This window comes from Scyliorhinus torazame, chromosome 10, assembly GCF_047496885.1.
Source record: "Scyliorhinus torazame isolate Kashiwa2021f chromosome 10, sScyTor2.1, whole genome shotgun sequence".
In the NCBI taxonomy this organism is placed as follows: Eukaryota; Metazoa; Chordata; class Chondrichthyes; order Carcharhiniformes; family Scyliorhinidae; genus Scyliorhinus; species Scyliorhinus torazame.
In genome coordinates, this window is record NC_092716.1 from 238,412,165 (window position 1) to 238,435,452 (window position 23,288).

The 23,288-nt window shown below is 48.7% G+C and overlaps 1 protein-coding gene across 6 annotated transcripts in view; it reads right to left on the reverse strand.

The window, feature by feature from the left end:
- The window catches only part of LOC140384679 (leucine-rich repeat-containing protein 4C-like), a 1,407,047-nt gene that overhangs the window by 684,512 nt on the left and 699,247 nt on the right, over window positions 1–23,288 (reverse strand). For 2 of the 6 annotated variants that reach the window (XM_072466604.1, XM_072466606.1), the window contains exon 4: window positions 16,340–16,437. The exons of the other annotated variants lie outside the window; for them this stretch is intronic. The gene's annotated coding sequence lies outside the window, so the exon portion shown is untranslated. The remainder of the gene's footprint in view (window positions 1–16,339; window positions 16,438–23,288) is intronic. 6 annotated transcript variants of the gene reach the window in all.

Genomic DNA, 23,288 nt, shown 5'->3' on the forward strand with positions numbered 1-23,288 from the left:
AGTCGCTTGACCCACGCTTGGCCAAACACCAGCCCCTCGCCACTTCCAGCTCACCGGTCCCAACTCCTATTCCAACCACCCTCGCAACCCTCCCGAAAATCAGAACTGCAGGCAGCCTCTTATGAATGATGGGTTCACAGAGTTGGGGATTCTCCCGTCTTTGCACACCCCCACCCAGGAACAAGGATCTGTGCCAAAGTGTTTGGAAGAAGCATTTAAAGAGAGGAAACAAAACAACAAAAAAAGATGCAGGAAAATCTCCTTGAAATGTCGAGGTGGTAAGGTAGGGGGGCTTTGAGTCAGGACAAGGTCATACTTATTCGTGCCAGCCTTTGCTACCAAATACCCTATCGACATTCATTGCTCAGACTTACTTATGAAGAATGGCCACTGGACAAGAGGCCAGCCCTTGTGGGATTGTACAGCAGCACGAGTCATGCACAAAGGAGTAAGTGGCATTAAAAAACTGCAAAACATTATCTCTTCTTGAATTACATCCCAAAATAACTTGAAAGTAAATCAAATCAACCTTCAATTCCCTTTTACAGGTATCACTTTGATAGTCACACCAGCTTTGTTATATTTGTCCTTCCGTAGAACAGATAATCCCTTGATGGATGGGATTTTAAACTGGAGTCTGACTAAACTCAGCTTCACCACAAAGCTGAGACTTTCCAGTATCAATCTCAATTTTGAACATCATTGAATTCAAAATCAAAATTAAGTTTTGAACGAGGCATGTGGAGAATATCGAAGGAAACAGCGTGAGAAGGTGTCCTTACAAGTGTTAAGCAAACCTTCTGGAGCTCACATGATTTCTACATGTCTCAGTTCTTCCACTTCCTCAAAGATTTATTGTTCAATTTCCAAAGGTTATTCACATGAGGGCCCAAGGATTGACTGACCGAGGGGCAATGCTGTCGGCAGACCTGACCAATTGGACTGAAATGAAAGAAAAAAAGGCCATTTAAGAAAACTTATTGACAGAAAAGAAGCTAAGGCGATTTTTATGAAACAAAATAGGAGAATGGATAATAGACTATTAAATTACTAAGGTTTCAGCTATTTTAATTCAGACATAATGCACCTTTACGGAAGTGCCTCGTGGTTTATTGTACAACATTTTCAAACAGATTTATTTTCCAGATGCAGATAAAAAACAACAAAAAGATAAATTAGCTACCAGACTAAGATGACATTGCATTATGTTACCTTGAAGCATTCCTACACGGATAATTGTTTATAATGCTCTCTGCACGTTTTAAAATTAATCTGGACATTGAAAGATATTTTGCTAGCATTCTAATTGAATAGCGTTTCCAAACAATTGTGAGCGAAATTAGTTGCATCGCAGGAGAGGTGTGGTGATTGTCCCTTTAAGGGCAACACAGCAGAGTAAGGGTCACATGGTCTGTGTTGCTTTTAAAGAGACAATCACCACAGGACGTCATCTGACCCTGGAAAATGCAGCTCTTGGTGGCTCACCAGAAGGTATATTAACAACAGGCATGGGGATGTGGGTGGTCTGAAATTGTGCTGTTCTCGCTCAATCGCATAGGAGTTTGAGGGACAGCACCATCAAGTCTTGTGGGGAGGGCTTGGCCCTTGCCCGTAGTTGGACAGTGTCTGATTTTTCAGTAGAATGGGATGGGAGGGTAGCGAAGAATTGCCCATAGTGGCACTTGCACTGATTGGTCTGATTCAAATGATGCGCTGGTTTGCTGCCCCGCATCCTCATTAATAAAGGATTTTTACTTAAATATTTTCATTGTTCTGAGTTTGTTTAAACGCTGAACAGCGAAACTATTGGGCGGGATTCTCTCAGCTCAGGCCAGGCCGGAGAATCGCCAGGCCTGGCACAAAACACGACGACGCCCCAACGCCGGTCCGCTGATTCTCTGGAGAGCGGAGAATCGCCGCCATTGGCGCTGGCGTGGTCGGCGCGCCGCTGGATGGGGGCCGCTCTAGGCGGCGCCCCCCAGCGATTCTCCACCCGTGATGGGCCGAGCGGCCGTACAAAAAATCCGAGTCCCGCCGGCGCCATTCACGTGTGGTTTTACCCGGTGGGACCTCGGCGTGTATCCTTTCGGGGGCGGCCTGGTGGGGGGGGGGGAGGAGTGGGGTTCCGACCCCGGGGGAGGGGGTGTCTACGCTGTGGCCTGGCCCGCAATCGGGGCTGACCGATCGGCGGGCCGGCTGGCCTCTCGGGCAGGGGGATTCTTTTGCTCTGCGCCGCCCCCTGTAGCCCTACGTCATGTTGCGTCGGGGCCGGCGTGGAGAAGGGAGCCACCGCGCATGCGCACAATCGCACCGGTCGCACTGCACATACGCAGACTTGCGATGCCCATCTGACGGCGGTTGTGGCAGCTGGAGCGGCGTGGGTCGCTCCACTGCCGTGCTTGCCCCCTATAGGGGTCAGAATCGCTGCTCTGGGGGCACGTTGATGCCGTCGAGAAACGCGCCGGCGTTTACGACACCGTCAACACTTCGCCTCAGGATCAGAGAATCCCGCCAAGGATTTGTGGCAACAAACAGTTCTGACCTCAACAATGGGATCTCAAAAAAAACCAGCTCATCACCACCTTGTCGAGGGCAATTAGGGATGGGCACAAAATGCTGGCCTTGCCAATGTCATCCATATCCTGTGAAATAATTTTTCAAAACGTCAGGGGCTCAATTGTTTTTTATTCATTTACGGGATGTGGGTGTCGTTGGTTAGGCCAGCATTTATTGCCCCCTGTCGACACCCGCGCAGCGCACTCCCGGCCCGATCGTCACCGCGTAGAAAATGCCAGATTTGCATCTTAGCAATGTCTCTGCCAGCTGGCAGTGCTACCTGGGTACCTTGGCAGTGCCAGGATGGCACCCAGGTGGCACTGCCAGGATGTCAGGCTTACAGTGCGAGGCAGGCAGTGCCAGGGTGCCTGGATGGCATCAGTAGTGCCAGGGTACCACCCTTCCAAAAGGGCATGCACATAGGGGCCTCTGATCCCCTTAGACCCCTACGAATGCTGTTCCGTCTGGTCACCCAGACATGCTGATCTGATCTGTGACCCAAGATCACAAGAAGACCATAAGACATAGGAGCAGAATTAGGCCACTCGGCCCATCAAGCCCGCTCCGCCATTCAATCATGGCTGATATTTTCTCATCCCCATTCTCCTGCCTTTTCCCCACAACCCCTGATCCCCTTATTAATCAAGAACCTATCTATCTCTGTCTTAAAGACACTCGGTGATTTGGCCTCCACAGCCTTCTGCGGCAAAGAGTTCTACAGATTCACCACTCCTTGGCTGAAGAAATTCCTCCTCACCTCTGTTTTAAAGGATCTTCCCTTTAGTCTGAGATGGTGTCCTTTGGTTCCAGTTTTTCTCGCAAGGCGTTGCGAGCCGGGCAGGTGCTGGGGGCGCTCTGTTTTTCGGGTGCAGTGTGGCCGTTCAATTGCACCCTCAGTATTTTAAAAGCATGATAAATGCTTACAGTGAGAGTTCAGCAAATCCCAAAATCTTGGCATTATGTACGAGAAGCATTCTTGCAAACTCATTACAAATTTCATTATGAAATGTTTCTCCCAGAATCCTACAAAAACCACCATTAAAATCAAATTAAACCCACAATAGTATGGACTCTTGATGTTAGAACTAAGTTACTACTCCCATCCCGTTTTGAATTTTGACAAAATGAAATGACATTTCAGAGGTTATTTCCTTTAAAGTATGCAAATTTATAATGAAAGAGGAGACAAACCAGAATATTTCTGCTGCCAGATGTTAGATTCAGGTTTTTCTTGAGATCACAGAATCACTGAATACTATAGTGCAGAGGAGGCCCTTCAGCCCATTGCACTTGGCCCATTACCTTGAATGTTAAGACGTGCCAAGTACTCATCCAGGTACTTTTTAAAGGATGTGAGGCAACCCACCTCTACCACCCTCCCAGGCAGTGCGCTCCAGACGGTCACCACCCTCTGGATGAAAAAAGGTTTTCCTCAAATCCCGTCTCTCCCCTCACTTTGAATTTGTGTCCCCCTCGTAACTGACCCTTCAACTTAAGGGAGCAGCTTCTCCCTACCCACCCTGTCCATGCCCCTCATAATCTTGTCCACCTCAATCAGGTCACCCCCTCAGTCTCCTCTGCACCAGAGAAAACAACCCAAGCCTATCCAACCTTTCTTTATAACTTAAACTTATAACAGCAACTTGTATGGTTGTTTGAGACAATGCATACATTTCAGAATGTATTTCAACTGAAGAAATCCAATCTGCAATGCACAACAATAGCATTTTAAAACATTGGTGAGGATTATCTCGGCCCCTCATGACAAGTTTTCTGACAGTGGAAGTGGCTCCCCCATTGGCTGCCGGCGGGACCTTCCGGTGCCGCCTGTGGAATTTTGCCGCCCCGCCGCTGGTGACCCCACCCTGGGCGAGGTCGTCTCCATTGGGAACGGAAGATCCTGCTGTTCAGGTATGAATTCAACTTGTGGACTTTCTCTTCCAGATCAGTCAAAATCAATTTGCTGCCCAGATATTTGGTGTCAGCCTCGGTTCAATGCTAAACCTATTGCCCCTGACTTAAAAAAATTAAAAAAAATAACATTTGACTTCAAAGACCTATGGGCATAAACTGGGCGGACAGTGGGCTAATAAAGGATTGCTGGTACAGCTTTTAATGAGTTGTAAAACCAAGGTCTCATATTCACTGAATGTATGTGAAACATCCTACGGCACTATCTGAAGATAGCAAAATAACAATAATCTTTATTATTGTCACAAGTAGGCTTACACTGCAATGAAGTTACTGTGAAAATCGAGTTGTCACCACACTCCGCCGCCGCCTGTTCAGCTACAATTAGGGAGAATTCGGGATGTCCAATTCCCCCACCAAGCACGCCTTTCGGGACTTGTGGGAGGAAATGGGAGCACCGGAGGAAACCTACGCAGACACGGGGGGAACGTGCAGACTCCGCACAGACAGTGACCCAAGCCGGGAATCGAACCCGGGTGCCTGAAACAACAGTGCTAACCACTGTGTGAATTCCCCCAGTGTGCCGGCACCAAAACAAATGATCTAGTTATTTATCTTATCGTTGTTTGTGAGACATTGCTGTGCACAAGATGATTTTCTACAGCAGTCACTACATTTCAAAGATAAACCACTGCCTGTAAAATTCCTGTAGACGTCTGATGGTCATGAAATGCACCATATAAATTCAAGCTCTTTCTTAGATGATTCTAACTGTTATATACTAAGTAGCCCTGGTAAAATTCTTAAAATAAAGGCATCTAAGTCAGGGATTTGATAAAGCAATAGGTTCCTTCTGATTCTATCCACAACCAGACATGCTGATCTGATCTGTGATCTTCATTAATACAGGTGATGGTATTAGAAAGTAATTTATTTGAACATCACCAGAATTCAGGCTTGTAATGAGCAAATTTCAATTTTAAATCAAATAATTTAATCTTATTTACCCGAAAGGATGTTGAAGTTCATCCCTGAGCAGCATATTAAAATTCAAAGAGTACAAATGCAAACAAATGCATTTTTAAATCAAACCTGATGGAATTGTGTAAACAGCGGGTTGAATCATCCCCAGGGAGACAGGACACTGGATTCTGGACTGTTTTCCATTCTTGAACATGGGCGTCATTCTCCGACCCCCCGCCGGGTCGGAGAATGGCCGTAGGCCGCCGTGAATCCCGCCCCCGCCGAAGTCTCCGGTACCGGAGATTAGGCGGGGGCGGGAATCGGGCCGCGCCGGTTGGCGGGACCCCCCGTTGGATTCTCCGGCCCGGATGGGCTGAAGTCCCGCCCAGAAATTGCCTGGTCCCGCCGGCGTAAATCAAACCTGGTATTTACCGGCGGGACCAGGCGGCGTGGGCGGGCTCCGGGGTCCTAGGGGGGGGCGCGGGGCGATCTGACCCCGGGGGGTGCCCCCACGGTGGCCTGGCCCGCGATCGGGGCCACCGATCCGTGGGCGGGCCTGTGCCGTGGGGGCACTCTTTCCCTTCCGCCTCCGTTACGGCCTCCACCATGGCGGAGGTGGAAGAGATTCTCCCCACTGCACATGCGTGGGAAACTGACAGCGGCCGCTGACGCTCCCGCGCATGCGCCGGGAAACTGTCAGCGGCCGCTGACGCTCCCGCACATGCGCCGCATTTCCGCGCCAGCTGGCGGGGCAACAAACGCCATTTCCGCCAGCTGGCGGGGCGGAAATCCCTCCGGCGCCGGCCTAGCCCCTCAATGTTGGGGCTAGGCCGCCAAAGGTGCGGAGCATTCCGCACCTTTGGGCCGGCGCGATGCCCGTCTGATTGGTGCCGTGTTTGGCGCCAGTCGGCGGACATCGCGCCGTTGGGGAGAATTTCGCCCCATGTCTCCGGTGGGAAACTAATTAAAGTCCACAGATTTTCGCAGTGTTGAGCCCTCGATTAGCATGGAGATAGGTTCCCTGTCCAGGTATGATTGGAGGCTGAAAGGCCAAATAGATTCAGAGCAGCATCTCCAACAGATACATTTTCAAATCATACATAAAAAGAATAGAAAGAAACATCCAGCCAACCAGTGGTGGGGGAGTGGGAAGGTGGGGAGGGGGGGGGGTGGGGCGGTTGGGGAAGAGGTGGTGGTGGTGGGGTTCCCCTGGAAAGGGGAATGAATCCCCCACCCAGACAGGCAAGGAGGGCCTGTCAATCTAAAGAGGGTTGGCCCCACCGCCCACCATCGGGTGTCCATCTGCAGGCAGCCGATCTGCTCCCCATTGAAGGAAGAAACTGCAGTCCGGCTGGAAAACAAATCAGGCGACCGCTTTTGTCTCTGCTCTGCAGAGATTCTTAAAGGGGCTGATTTCCGACCCCTCTCATGTACGTGAGTGGCCTTCACAGACTCCAAACCCACGTTGGCTAAAATGGCTGACATCGGAGTCCAGGAAACCAGCAAACCGGTTGGTCTCATAATTCCTAGGCCTCATCCTCCTCCCTCCCTGAAGTCAGTGGGGCCAAAGGTTAAGCCAAAGTTCACAGTTCCATTGTTGTTTCATCGTGTTGCGTGTCCGCCTGGGCATCACTGTCACTGGGGAAAAATCCTGGAACTCCCTCCCGAACAGCACAGTGGGTGTACCTACACCTGAGGGACTGCAGCGGTTCAAGAAGGCCACTCACCACCACCTTCTGAAGGGCAACTACGGGTGGGCAATAAATGCTGGCTTAACCAGCGACACCTATATCCCATAAATGAATTTTTAAAAAGTTGTTTCAACTACCTGTGTTTCTTCACAGGATTAATTAACCAACATCAATGCCAGCTAGTCCTCTAATAATATTCACAAACTGTAAATCAAACTGTGGACTTACAATCCCCTCACTCCCGCTGCATTGATTCTTTATGCTAAGAAACCAAGCATTTATTTTATCTTTTTTGAAATCTTTTTATTACCATTTCTCATATTTATAAACAATTGTATCTATGCATAACATTTTTCTTACCCGCGTTAATTTACTTTATTGTACAGAGAGGTTTGTTTTGTCTTTCATTTAATTGAACCTATATACATTTCATCGCCCTCTGGATCGGTCTACGGTCCCTCCCCCATGCCATGCCCCCCCCCCGGCGTTTATTTTCAGGGGAAAAAAGGGGGGGTTACTCTCTTCTTTTGTGGCTTCCCTACTTTCCTTCCGTGTTCTCCCCCGCTCCCTCCCCACCCTCCCCCCACTTTTCTTCCGTCTTCCCCTCCGCCCTCCCCGTCACCCACCACCCCCCCCACTCCGCCCTCCCCTTTGGTTCCTCAGCTATCTTTGTTTTTTATTCTTAACTTACTCATCGTTGCTGACCTCATACAGGTTTCGAAACAGGCCGGCAAACTGCCCCCAAGTATCTAGGAAGCCTTCCTCGGACCCTCGGATGGTATACTTAATCTTCTCCAGGTGGAGAAATTCTGAGAGGTCAGAGAGCCAGTCTGCAGCTTTGGGTGGTGCTGCCGATCGCCAGCCGAGCAGGGTTCTCCGGCGTGCGATTAGGGAAGCGAAAGCAAGGGCGTTAGCCCCCTTCCCCATGTGTAGCTCTGGGTGCTCCAATACCCTGAAGATTTCCACTATTGGGCATGGCTTCACCCTTTCCCCCACAACCTTGGACATTGTCTCGGGGAAGGCTGTCCAGAACCCAGCAAGCTTGGGACAAGCCCAGAACATTTGGGTGTTGTTGGCCGGGCCCCTTTGGCACCGTTCACATTTATCCCCCACATCCGGAACAAACCTGCTCATTCAAGTTCTGGTCAGGTGCGCTCTGTGCACTACTTTGAGCTGCATTAGGCTGAGCGTTGCGCAGGAGGATGCGGAGTTGGCCCTGCTCAGTGCTTCGCTCCAGAGACCCCATCCTATCTCTGTCCCCAGTTTTCCTCCCAATTCTGTCTGATCTCGTCCGGTGGTGTTCAAGCTCTGTCCAGCAACTGTTGGTATATTTTCCCACGTGGCGCCCCCCCTGCCCCCCTTCTTGTTGCTTGTGCCTATCAGGTCCTCTAGTAGTGTGGTTTCTGGGGGGGGCGGACTACCCTACTGTCTCTTTGTGGAGGAAGTGTTTTATTTGGATGTGTTTCATTTCCTGTCCTTTTGCTAGTTTCCACTTCCTCGTCAGTTTGTCCAGTGTCGCCAGTCTGTGCCCTGTGTCAAAGTCCCTGACCGCCAGTGTGCCCCCTTCCTGCCTCCATCTTTTGAAGGTGATATCTCGCATGGCTGGGGGGGGGGGAATCTGTGATTGCCGCAGATGGGAGCCATGGGGGACAGTTTAGTTATCCCGAAGTGTTGTCTCAGCTGGGTCCACGTTCTCAGCGTGGTTGCTACCACTGGGCTCGTTGAAACCGAGCATTTATAATGCAATAATGATAGTACTTAGGATTACGTCAATAGACAACTGCAGTCTTTTTATCACTTTCACAGGCAGTTTTTTTTCCAAATTTTTAAAAGACTGTCGATTTAAATAACTTCACAGCTTGATAGTTCTCCAGACCATCTCCACCCTCTACGAGGATTCATGACTTCTATAAAATATTGTAACTTTCGTACTGCCGGATAAGGGCCTTGCTCCAGTGAAAATTGGCTCTGTTTGAACTCAGCACTGAGTTTTGGATTCTGACTTGTGGAATTCGCTCCCAGCCCCCCCCAGCCTTCCACCCCTCATGGAAATGGGGGTGTTACTAATGGATCTGGTCCCAGCTGCCATTTTGGAAGGTCCCTGCAGCCTCCATGGCTCTGTAAAAAAAACAGGCCATTATATCCATGTATTTCTGTTCAGATGGATTAACAAACTTCACATTATTACACAATGTCGGAGGTGTGAAAGCAGTTATTAATTCCTAAACGGATATTAACAATTTCAAACAGTAGGTCAACTCCTCTTTTCTTGCACATTTGATGCAATATCAAATGTATTGGCAGCAATTTCAACTGAAGATTTTGTGTATAATTGTATTTTAGCACACTGGTGCCACGTTATTTTGTGAACTATTTAAAGATACATTAATCCATTAATTGTATGCAGAATTAACACCTCCACTAAAGATGTACACAAAGGATTTCCATATAAGGAAATTAAGGCATCTATACAGTTAAAATTGAAATTCTAGGTTTGTATTGTTATGTCTGTGGAATTTTATTACAAAAGTAATCGTTGTGAATTTGTACAATGAACGCTCCTGCGGGGCGAGTGATTGACTCATGACCGTGTGGCTCGACCTGGACCAGAAACAGCACATCACAGCTGTCAGTGCCTGCGCTCAAACTTAGATGCAACGGACGAGACCAAAGAGGCATCCTGCGCCAGCCTCGACCAATCGCTGTCCCGCATCCCAAAGGGAGACAAGCTGATTCTCCTTGGCGACTTCAATGCTAGAGTCGGGAAGGACGCAAACCTTTGGAAAGGTGTGTTAGGCCGGGAAGGCGTCGGGAAAAAACAAACACCAAACAGGAGTCCTCACCCTGACAAAATGTTCAGAACATGGGGCGCGATTCTCCAACCCCCCGCCGGGTTGGAGAATCGCCGGGGGCTGGCGTGAATCCCGCCCCCGCCGTGTCCCGAATTCTCCGCCACCAGAGATTTGGCGCGAGTGGGAAACGTGCCGCGCCGGTCGGCGGAAATAGCCGGCGATTCTCCGGTCTGCGATGGGCCGAAGTCCTGCCGCTGTCAACCCAAGCCAGCCGGCGTGGATTGAACCACCTTTCAAATGGTGGGACAAGGTGGCGCGGGCGGGCTCCGGGGTCCTGGGGGGGGCACGTGGAGAACTGGCCCCGGGGGGTGCCCCCACGGTGGCCTTGCTCGTGATCGGGGCCCATCGATCCGCGGGCGGGCCTGTGCCGTGGGGGCACTCTTTTCTTTCTGCCTTCGCCATGGTCTTCACTATGGCGGAGGCGGAAGAGACCCCCTCCACTGCGCATGCGCGGGGATGCCGTGAGCGGCCGCTGACGCTCCCGCGCATGCGTCGCACGACAAAGTCATTTCCACGCCAGCTGGTGGGGCGCCAAAGGCCTTTCCCGCCAGCCGGCGGGGCGGAAATCACTCTGGCGCGGGCCTAACCCCTCAAGGTGAGGGCTTGGCCCCTCAAGATGCAGAGAATTCCGCAACTTTGGGGCGGCGCGATGCCGTACTGATTCGCGCCATTTTTGTCGCCGGTCAGCGGACATCGCGACGATTGCAGAGAATCCCGCCCATGATCTGGTCATCACAAACAGCGTGCTCCACCAGAGGGACAAACAGATGACCTCGTGGCAACACCCCTGCTCCAAGCACTGGCACCTAATAGACCATATCACCATCCAGGCAAGGGACTGCAAAGATGTCCCCATCACCCACGGCGCCATGACCAGAACCGACCACTGCTGGACTGACCACAGACTAATCCGCTCTGCCATCTCCATCACCCTGGATCCAAACCGATACAAGCAGGAAAAACTCTGCCGCAGGAAACTCAATGGTGCTGGACTCAAACACCCTGAGAAGAAAGAGCTACTCAGTCCGCGCCTCCCAGCTAACCTGGCAGCAACAACGAATCAGAGCTGCAGAACGCCCACAGCGCCTGCTCCGCCTTAAAAGCCACTATAGTCAGCAGCTGTGAGGAGACACTCTGGCTCTCATTCAGAAAAGATCAAAACTGATTTGACAGATCCAGGATCTTGCAAGCGCAAGGCATTCCTGAACTGACATCTCCACCAAAACTCGAGTGAGAGGAAACAAGCCCATGGCAATTGAAGGCCAAGGTGCAACAAAGAATTTGCAACCTAAAAAGCAGCTGCTGGGTGGAAGGGGAGCAGGAGACTCAGCAACTCGCTGACACACCATGTGCGTGGCTTCTTCAGCACAATCAAACAAAATCTAATGTCCGTGTACTCAGGGCCCCACCCCACTGAGCTCCAAAAATGGAGAGGAGCTCATCAAAAACAGAGAGGCAATCAATGCCCACTGGAGAGAGCACTTCAAGGGCTGCCTCATCCAGGGCATAGCCTTTGACAAAAGTGTCCTCGACACCATCCCGCAGCACACTACCTGCCACCATCTCAGCGCAACCCCATCTCGCCGTGAGGTCGAAAAAGCCATCCGACAGGCGAAGAACAACAAGGCCTCGGACGCAGATGGAATCCCGCAGAAGTACTAAAATGGGGCGGAGATGCACTCTTGACAAGAATCCAATCCGCAACTGGATCATCCTTGTCTGGAAGGAAGAGAGCATGCCGGGTGATCTCAGAGATGCCTTCACTGTGACCACCTTCAAGAAAGAAGAAAGGTCCAATGTGGACATTACAGAGGGATTTCCCTCCTCTCCACCACAGGAAAGGTCATCGTGAGAATACTCCTCAATCGCCTCCTCCCAGTGGCTGTAGAGCCCCTCCCTGAGTCAGTGCGGCTTCCGCCCATCAAGATACTCAATGGACATGATCTTCAGTGTGTGACAAATCCAGGAAATCCAGAGAGCAGCATCAACCTCTGTGCCTAGCCTTCTTCGATCGTGCAAAGCCCGTCAACTCTGTCAACCATGAGAAATTGTGGAACATCCTCCTCAAATTCAGCCGCCTGCAGAAACTTGTGACCATTCTCCATCTGATCCACAATGACCTACAAGCTATGATCCTCATAAATGGAACCACCACAGACCCAAATATACGTGCAAACTGGGGTCAAACAGGGCTGCATTATTGCACCAATGCTCTTCTCCATCTTCCTCATAGCAGCACTCCGACCTGTCACTCTGAAGCACCCTGTTCGAGTGGAGCTAATCTATCGGACAAGCGAGAAACTGTTCAACCTCTGATGTCTTCAGGCCAAAACCCATACCAGCCAACCTCTGTCATTGAGCAGCAGTGTGCAGTCGATGCCCGCGTGTGCGCAACATTCAGAGGCCATGCTACAAACCATTGTCGGCGCATTCACCAAGGCATCTGAGAGAATCGGCCTCAGACTAAGCATCCGGAAATCAAAGGTTCTCACCAGCTCCTGCCACACAAAACTGCCCTCCAACCATCAAAATCCACGGTGAGCCCTTGGACAATGTGGATCATTTCCCATACCTTCGGAGCCTCCTCTCGGCGCGAGCAAACATTGATGACGAAATCCACCATCTACTCCAATGTGCCAGTACAGTCTTCGGATGACTGAGGAAGAGAGTGTTCGAAGACCAAGATATCAAGCCCAGCACCAAGCTCATGGTCTACAGAGCAGCCGTGGCCACCATTCTCCTGTATGCATAAGACATATGTACAATGTACAGCAGACACCTCAAATCCTTGGGGAGATATCATCAAAACTACCTCCGAAAAACCCTGCAAATCCACTGGCAGGATAGGCTTTTCAACATGAGCCTCCTCTCCCAGGCCAACATCCCCAGTATCGTGGCACTGATCAGGCTCAGCCAGCTCCAAAAGGGCGGGGCCACATAGCCCGCATGCCCGACACGAGACTCCCCAAAAAAGTGCTCTACTCCGAGCTCCGCAATGGCAAGCGATCACTCGGAGGGCAGAGAAAATGCTCCAAGGACACTCTGGAAGCCTCCCGAAATAAATGCAACAGCCCCACCGACACGTGGGAATTGCTTGCCGCAGAAAGCACAAACCGGGGAACAAGCATCCGCAAAGGCGCCAATCACCTCGTGTGTCGTAGGTTGGAGCACATGGAGGCCAAACTGAAACAATGGAAAGAGAGCGCAGAATCCAGAGCGTCCCACCGACCCACCTCATCAAACACCACCTGCCAAACCTGGCAGAGTCTGTGGATCCAGGATCAGACTATTCAGTCACCGCAGAACCCACATCCCCAGAATGGAAGCAAACATCCTCGACACTGAGAAGGAGAATTTTTATGGTTTGCAAAATTTCATCTATTATGCATAAAAACAAGGGGAAGATAAAGACTTCATGATACCTCTTTCTGACCCAGAGGCAGAAATTCACAAGTATTTTCAATTTGCAAATTATCCTGGCCAACGTGCAATTAAACTTTGATTGTCCTCATACAGTGTCTACTTACAGCAATTTAGTCTATTGGTGTAGTTTTTGCATTGGGGGCACTCCGATGGTGGCACTTCCTCCACCCTTGTCACTTTGACCCCTACCACAACCATGTTACATTTCCTTGGGTCAGGGCATGTACCTATAATGCAGGAAGAGCTCCGAACGGGTATCCAACATCTTGCGGGAGTCTTCTGATGCTACTGTGCCACTGCAGCATTCAAGCTGGCTGAAAGTATTGAAAGGGGACAGAAAATCTCCCGAGGCAAATTTATTTACAGGCCTCTGCCAAGGTTGAGGCCGAAAAAAGGTTTGATTTGAGGGCTTATGTACAGCAGCAGGAGTTGGGTCCTTGTCCCACCACATTATAACTTGGGGGGTGCTTGCCACAATTCCCCAAGGGGTTACCCCGGCCTTTCTCCAGCAGTCGCCAAGGGCCAGCAGAGACAACAGCAAGCTGGTAACTGAAGTGGTTGGATAGGTTCAATAACATGCAGTAGATAGGGAGAGCGTGGCAGGCCAGGGCAGTGGGAAAGGAAATCAAGGCCAGTGGTGGCAGCACGTTAGATTAATTGGATACCTCTTTCAAAGATCTAGCACAGGGCAGGTGGGGCAGGGTGGCCTCCTGTGTGCGCTGTGAGGAAGTCACTGCAGAGCGAGAGTAATCCCACTGCGCTCTTCTGTGACACCAGGAGGACACAGCTATTGCCACCAGATCTTTGTGGAGGAAAATCCATCTGGCCTTAGAGAGATGAAAAGAGGAAAAGAGCCTGTATTGCTTTTTGGACATAAAGCTGCTGCCCCATTCAGATCACAACATCTCAGAAAAAGAAAATGACGTTATGACGTTTACTCTCCATCCAAGCAAAATCCTACAGACCCAATAAAATTCCAAATTTTATCAATTCAAGCATCCGTGTTTGTAAAGTATAAATGACCGGAATGGGGTTTATTTCAACGTTATGTGAATTTTTCCATTCTAATTTAATCAGTGTTCTGTATTAAGCAATACAAAGGTCAACTACCTGTTTATAGACAAATCGCATTCATCATCAACCAACGAGAGGGTGGTGATCAATGCAAATATTCTTTGATTCGTGTACAGTCAAGTGAGTAGAAAGAGAGACAGTACATCTCTCTCCACCATCCTTTGGCTCATATTCTCATCATCCCCTTGTCACAGACTGCTGCCTTGATGGAAGTTTGGCGGGACGGTGACAGGATATCAGCAGTGTGAGAAAATAATGTCACAAACTGGCAGAAACGCAATTCAGTCCGTGGGTGGCACTATGGGGAATTTCAGTTTCACGCAGAAGTGGTGGCAAGGGCTATGCCTTCCTGATTGCCAGGTGATGAAGCTCGTGGCAGCGCAGCATGAGTCGCAAGACACACTTGGACGAGTCGGCGCGTGTTCCTGTGAAGTGTTTCAGGCAGCAGCATTGTTTGTTTTTAAGATGGCGATGGTGTGGTCCCTGGTCTCAGCGTGGTTTTCATTGTTTGTGTGACGCTCATGTGTGGCCGTGTGATGGAGGGGAGCACTAAGCACAGTCAGTAGCTCTTGTCACTGAGCAGCCCCGGCTTGAAGATGGGGAAATGGCTGGCTGATGCGGGATGAAATACTTCCACGCATTTAATCATAGAATTTACAGTGCAGAAGGAGGCCATTCGGCCCATCGGGTCTGCACCGGCTCTTGGAAAGAGCACCCTACCCAAGGTCAACAAAAGTACAGTATCAACATATTTTGCTGTTGAAATAGACGTGCCTGAAGTGCTTTTCCAAAATAGCAAGTTAGCTTTTTTAGGATTTCCTAAAATGTAATCGAGCCTGCAGCTTTGATCAGTCTTACACACTATCTGTGCATCATTTCCCTGCATGTGACATCCTTCCCTATGTTGTGCACATCTGGTGAACAGGAGGTCTCCATGTCTGATAATGTGGGCTTCCCGAGATCAATATTTTGTGATCTCTCTGACATTTATAATCACATTATTGGTTGTAATAGGTCGCTTGACAAATAGTTGAAAAAAAGTTCTTACATGGAATGTTCTGTTCGATTAAACAAAGGATTTTGAACATTGTCTGATTTGGTGACTAAACGGGAAAGGTATTGTATCATGCAGTCCTGGGAAATATCAATGAACCATTTCACATGACAGCATGTGCTATACAGCTCTTTGGTAATATATCATTACTCTTTGCTTCATAATCCAGAAAGGTCTGATGGTGTGATTATAAAGAAACCACCGATCTGTAACTTAAAGTAAAACTGATTTATTGAATAACGATTGATTAATATTGAGTTTGCACACTCCACAAAACTATAACTAGTAATAAAGTAATCTATATTTAAGTAATAACTAATTTAAACGGCACGTGCTGCTTCCATCTAATCTTAACTATGCTGTGATCAATCTCGCTCTGCTTACACTCTACTGGCTAGTGTACCCAAGATTTTCTGAGTTCTTATATTTATACGGGAACTAGTGGTTCCCTCTAGTGTTTGTATTACATTAAGATGTAATAATTAACCCTTTACTTGTCTCCATATATACATATCATTACAGCATGATAAAAGGTCAAAATATTAAAATTGTGAAAGAAAGTGTTGTTTGTTTCATTATTTGCCCCCACTTAAAGTGGCAAAGAACAGCAAACATAAACCAGAGGTGCAGTAACCAAGGGGCCCAAGCAAAATTCAGATCTGTAGAGATCTTGAGAAAAATCCTCCAATGTGTGGAGTTATATCCGACTCAAAGGAAAGTGATCATTTGATGAAGGATAATCATTGCATTCCCTGGAGCTCCTCGGGACAATAATCTTAGTCCAAATATATATAATTGTGAAATCAACTGCGTACCTCCATTATAAAGTCAGAGTGCAACTGTTCATTGATCAATGTTCATTCGCAACTCTTCAGCATTGGGGCCAGGCACAGCATCCAGGCGTAACTGAGAACTGATAGATAAACATAGAACATAGAACAATACAGCGCAGTACAGGCCCTTCGGCCCACGATGTTGCACCGAAACAAAAGCCATCTAACCTACACTATGCCATTATCATCCATATGTTTATCCAATAAACTTTTAAATGCCCTCAATGTTGGCGAGTTCACTACTGTAGCAGGTAGGGCATTCCACGGCCTCACTACTCTTTGCGTAAAGAACCTACCTCTGACCTCTGTCCTATATCTATTACCCCTCAGTTTAAGGCTATGTCCCCTCGTGCTAGCCATTTCCATCCGCAGGAGAAGGCTCTCACTGTCCACCCTATCTAACCCCCTGATCATTTTGTATGCCTCTATTAAGTCTCCTCTTAACCTTCTTCTCTCTAACGAAAACAACCTCAAGTCCATCAGCCTTTCCTCATAAGATTTTCCCTCCATACCAGGCAACATCCTGGTAAATCTCCTCTGCACCCGCTCCAAAGCCTCCACGTCCATTCACAATATAAAAGGTCCCATTGACTCTCCTTGATAGTAAAACAGCCAAATATGTGCCATGCTCCTCCACTATCAATATCCTGGAATACCCCATTAACCAGAAGCTTAACTGGACCATGAATATCAGCAGCATGGCTACAAACGCAGGGGAGTGGTTTGTGACTCACTTCCTGATCTTTCCAAGCCAAGATAGGTCAGTGATGGAGTATTCACCATTTACCTGCATAAGTACAGCTACGGCAACACTCAAAAGGCACAACATCCTCCAAGGTGGAGTACAGCAGTCTGTTTTATACCGTTTTGTAAGTACACGTGCCACTGGGCTCAATGTCCATTCCCTCCATTATCAGTGGGCTGTAGCTACAGTGTACAATATCTACAGGATACACTGCAGCAACTTGTCAAGCTAACTGTAACAATATGGATATTGTATGGTAAATGAAGGGTTAATCATTTTATGTAAATACATCTAACGACCAGATGGTGATTAAGAGCAGTCTCACAGATCAGGTGACACCCTTGATTCTGGGAGAAGGTAATTATGCATGATAGAGAGTTGTCGTATATTCAGGAGATCTGTAGATAGATTTATAGCATAGTTTATTTCGCAACCATTGTATCTTAGTAAGACATTCGAGTTTAGGTATAAGTAGTGTTAATAAATTAGCTTTGTTAATCAACATAGCTTGGTGTTCTTTGTTGAACACGAACAAGACACATCAAAGCCATCCTTATCAAGAAAGCAGAGAACATCGCACTAACGTTGATGACAACTTCTTTCTCCGTTGCCTCTACCAATAAACAGAACAAGAGCAGGATCATGGGAACATCACCATCTCGTGAAGTCACACACCACTCCTGACTCTAAGGGCAGCATTTTCCAGTCGTGCCGGCCCCAAGACTGAAAATTCCCACCCCAGCTCAACGGATCTTTAAATGTTCCATCAAAGTTTCCATCTTGCCTGCGGCGATTCCCACAGCAGGTGGGTCTGGAAAATGTAGCCATTATGGAATGGTAGAGCAGGCCGGAATGGTCTATCCCTGTTCCTAATTCTTGTGCTGAATATTTATCATCGTTCCTTCATTTACACAGAATTAAAATAGTCGAAGTCCTTAGCTAATACCCTTAAGGGTGTACTGGAGTCAAAGGCTGCCGTGTTTCAAGAAGATACACCTTTTCAGAGCAATTAGCGATGGGGAGTAAATAATGAAGCTTCACCCTGAGGAGAATTAAATATAAATGAATCACCATCTCCAGCAAAAATAGTAAGCCGGTGTTACAGGTATCGCGCAGCATTCCAAAAATAGTAAGAATTTAAATTAAATATAAACTCGACCATCTTCCTAAGATAGCTTTAATATCCATCCGAGCTGGCAGCTTGGATTTTATTTGAATGGCAGCATCTTCCCATTGTGCAGAATTGCATCCATAGTGGTGTCTCGAGCCTTAGTCGGAAGGTTGATCACATCATTTCTCATCCAGATGCAAGCGTGTTACCAACTGAGCAAAGCTGAGTTAGCTGATACATTTCGCCTGCAGTGGAGCATAGACCTGAGTTTTATATGTTAACAAATTGGTGAAAACTGTATTGCGAATGTTAAGTTGGGTTTGGTTGCAGTGTGGTTATGTTACTGGACCAGTAATCCAGAGGCCCTGACTAACGATCTGAAGACATTCAAATTGACCGAATGGCCAATTCTGCACTGTAGGGATTCTATGATCTGATGATTCATGCAGATCGACATGCATTGATAATAGTCGTTTGCCCATGAACTTGCAACTGGTTTCCTAATATGGCGTAAAATGGCCACCGATCCTCCGTTTGGCTGGGGGCTAGCATGCTGGCAGCGAAGAGCACCCGGCTCTCGCTGCCGATATGGCCCGGAGAATTGCCGGGTCCGTGGCCGCGCCGTGCACATGGCAGCGGCCTGTGGCGGCCGTGCCCGCAAAATAGTGCCCCCCCCCTTTGGCCGGCTTGCACACCTGGACCCGCCCCCGCACAGTGCCCCCAGCCCCTTATATAATCCCCCCTGCCCTCCTCAGACTGTGGCGATGCTTGACTGAGTCTGCACCCGCCACGCCAAGTTCCTGACAGATGAGACCACACGCAGCCGGAGCATCGGGAGGAGGGGGGGGGGGGGGGGGGTGGGGGTGGCAGACACCTCAGGCAATGTCCTGAAGCCGTTGATACGCTGCTTTGGAGGGGGCGGACTTGGAGGGGGTGGACATAGTGGCAATCAGTTAAAAAGGAACATTCAAGAAAGATTATTCTGAAATTAGTAAGGCTAATTATGCACCTCTGGAAATAAGTTTGCATCATTTATTCCCACTCCTTTTTTCTTACGGCCATTTTTAATTAGTGTTGGTGATTTTCTACTTGCTGGAGGGACATTCGCTGTCAAAATTATGAGAGTGTCCGACAATTGTTTCACAAAATAATGGGAAAGGCAAGAGGGCAAGGACTTTGAACCATGAAATGTTCAGCACAATGGTAGTGAAAATGAACAGCAATAGTTTGCATGCTGATACCTTCCTTTACAACTTAGCATCATGACTTTCACAGAAGGCTACCCACTCCGTTCTGTGATTATCGCTTTATAAAACCTTTTTGAGCATTGTTAGACAAAATACTGGAATTATAGATGACTGAAAACCATTTTGCCTGTCAACGAAATATGTTAATAAAAATGGATTCCATTGTCAGACTTTCCATTGCATTTCCCAAAAGCCCTGCAGAGTATATTACATGCATATTAACAGCTACTTTCATACAGCAACATCCCCAGCATTGCTTTCAAATATATAATTTTTTACTGATGGCTTCTTGGTGGTAGACCTTTTAATCATCTTGTGGGTGTATTATTTTCCAGCCTTTTGGTGTGCGAAGTAACAATTTATATTAAAATAGTTTATTCTGAGAATTCTTTCAGATTACTTCCTGCACATGGCGGAGTGGAGCTTTATTGGCTGATTTCATGTTCAACCTTTCAGGTACATTCTGGGTTGATGACCTCATTCCAGAATTATGCTGTAAAGTTTGCACCAATGCCAACTGACAATCATCATGCAGTAGTGGAAAAATGAGGGTCACAATCACATTGGGTTCGGCCAGTTGAATTGTATCAGCTTCGTTTCAAAGACTCGTTTCACGTTTTTATTTTGTATGGTATCAGATGCGTTTTAACAGTGTTCAGGCATCCCGTCACCCTGCATTTGCTCATTTGCATTGGTTCATAATCTGTCACTTTTAAATATCTCATCCACTCATTCAAATTTCTCGATGGCCTCATCTCTCACTCTCCCTGTAACCTCTTCCAGCATCACAGCCCTCTGGGAGCACTGTGTTCCTCCAAGTCTTGTGCCTCAGGCAACTTTCTTCACCCCTTTGTCTGTGACTTCAATTGTCTTGGCCTTGATCTCTGGAATTCCCTCACCAAACCTCTACAGCTCTCCCATTCTTCCATTCTCGCCCTCACTCGCTCTCTCTCTCTGTCTCCTCTTTAAAACCCTGCTTAAAATCTACATTTCAACAAATCATGTGGTCGGGTGACACGGTGTCTCAGTGGTTGACACAGTACCGTAAGACACTGAGGACATGGGTTCGATCCAGACCCCGGGTCATTGCCTGTGTGGAGTTTGCACATTGTCCCCATGTCTGCATGGGTCTCAACCCCACAATACAAAGATGTGCAGTGTTGGTGGATTGACCATGCTAAAGTTGCCACCTAATTGGAAAAATTACTAAAAAAACAAAGCATTTGGTCACCAGTTCAACTTCTCCCTCTTTGGTTCAGCATCTTATTTTTTGGTCTGATTATGTGCCTGTGCAGCATTCTCAAATGGTTTGTTATGTTAAAGACAACAGGTTCATATAGCTCACACAATACAGATAAGTTAATGCCATAGGTTGGATTTTCAGAGTCATGGCGATTCCATAGAATCTGGAGCGGGATTCTGTGATCCTGAGGCTAAGTGTTGACGCCGTCGGAAACACCGTCGCATTTCTCGACGGTGTCAACACGGCCTCAGGATCAGCAATTCTGTCCCCTACAGGGGGCCAGCACGACACTGGAGCAGTTCACTCCGCTCCAGCTGCTGATCCCGGCGTGAACTGGGCGCCGCGGGATCCGCGCATGCGCAGTGGCTTCCTTCAACGCGCCAGCCCCGACGCAACATGGCGCAGGACTACAGGGGCCAGCGTGGAAGAAAGGAGGCCACCAGCCAGAGAGGCCGGCCTGCAGATTGGTGGGCTCCGATCGCGGGCCAGGCCACATCGGAGGCCCCCCTGGGGTTGGACACCCCCCCTCACCCCCGCTCCGCACAGGCCGCCCCCCGACCCTTCCACGCCGCGTTCCCGCCGGCTGAGACCAGGTGTGGACGGCGCCGGCGGGACTCGGTGTTTTTACGACGGCCACTCGGCCGCATCCCGGGCCGAGAATCGGCAGGCCGGTCGCACAATGCGGCCTCGGACCAGCGTCGCGCCAACCACGCCGGTGCTAATGGCGCCGATTCTCCGCTCTGTGGATAATCACGTGCCAGCATCGGGACGGCGTGGCGCAATTTGCGCCGGTCGCGGGGATTCTCCGGCCTGGCCCCGGGCTGAGGGAATCCCGCCCCTGAGCTTTAAAACTAGTGAGAGGGGCATGGATTCAGAAGTCCCGCCCCCACTTCTGACAGATCCCATTTTGCCATTAGGTGTAAAGGGGGCGGGTTTGACTCACACCTAAGGGAAATCAAAATTCATCTTGGCCACTTGAACTAAGTGCTGAGTTCAAACAGACCAAGGTCGGGATTTCCTGATCGGGTGAGGAATCCCACATCAGCCCAAAAATGGGATTGGCGCAAGGCGTCAGACCTGTCCCATTCTCCGGCCCCATTTTACTGCCAATTGAGGGTTTCTCGCCTCGCACCTGTGGGAACGTGCAAACAGCTCATATGCATCCATTTGAATTTGATTAACCGTCTGGAAGCCCGAATGGAACCAACCTGTTATGCTCCAATGGGAATTCCACCAGGCGGACTTTGATGCAAGTATTGACAAGTGCAGTCCTGGGTGCGGGACTCGGAGTGGGGTCAAAGAGGTCATCCATTGCTCATGTGCCCCCCTGTAGCTGCCAGGCTGCAGATGGAGTGTCCCCCGTGAGGCGGGTTCGGGCTGTGGCCAATGTGTCCCATGTCTGGACTACCCCTTAAAGCCCTGGGCAACATGAAGATCACTCATGGTATGATGCTCTCAGGCAGTCCTCTGTTCAAGATCTTTATCCTTGTCTGACTCGTTTAAACTTTGAAGTGATCTTCTCACTCTGCACTGCTCTGCCTGACAGCTGACGATCAGACCAGACAGCTTTTTGAAGATGCAAACCGGGAAGATCTTCCCTTTGCTCACATTTGCTCCCTCAGCCCAATGCTTTTAAAGCTGTGGATTTTTGAAGCATCTAAGTCTTCCTAGAAATCCCACAACATTTGAAAAACCTTGAAATTCCACAGATCCTTTGAAATGCTTACCATTAATTCAATTTTGCAGTACCTTTAAATAGCCTTTGATTGACAGCTTAATTGTTTAAACACAGCAGGCTAGAGGTTAGTTTATTTATCTTTTCCTTCACACTTGAATGATTCTGAAGTACCCTCCATTGGTCCTAACTGCAATATGTGAAGTTATTTCAGTCTCATGCATCTTAATTCAAATAGCATAGGCTACCGGGTCAATGACAGTTGAAAAAAATTGTTCAAGCAGTTACAAAAGCATTTTGTTGATGTTTCTCCCAGGACTATAATTGTGTCATTATTAATGCTTGGCTAATTCCCACAACCTATAATTAGATCAGCAGGGAGATCCTGGGCAGAATTCTCTGTCGCGCCACACCAGAAAGCTGGTGCGCGCCCCCACCCCCCCACAACACCGCCCAGATAGCGGGCTTATCCCCATTGTGGGCAACCCCATGCCATCAGGAAATCCCCGGGCACTCCCGGCACAATGGAGAATCCCGCCAGCGGAGAATCCAGCCCAGGGTTCACAGTTTGATTGACAATTTCATGTGGAGAACAAACACTGGCATGTAGGTCAACTGTTTCTTTGCAGTAAAAACTATGTAACACTGCGCTGAACAGTTTAGGAGTGAGATTTAGAACATAGAACATACAGTGCAGAAGGAGGCCATTTGGCCCATCGAGTCTGCACCGACCCACTTATGCCCTCACTTCCACCCTATCCCCGTAACCCAATAACCCTCCTAGCCTTTTCGGTCACTAAGGGCAATTTAGCATGGCCAATCCACCTAACCTGCACGTCTTTGGACTGTGGGAGGAAACCGGAGCCCCCGGAGGAAATCCACGCAGACACAGGGAGAAGATGCAGACTCA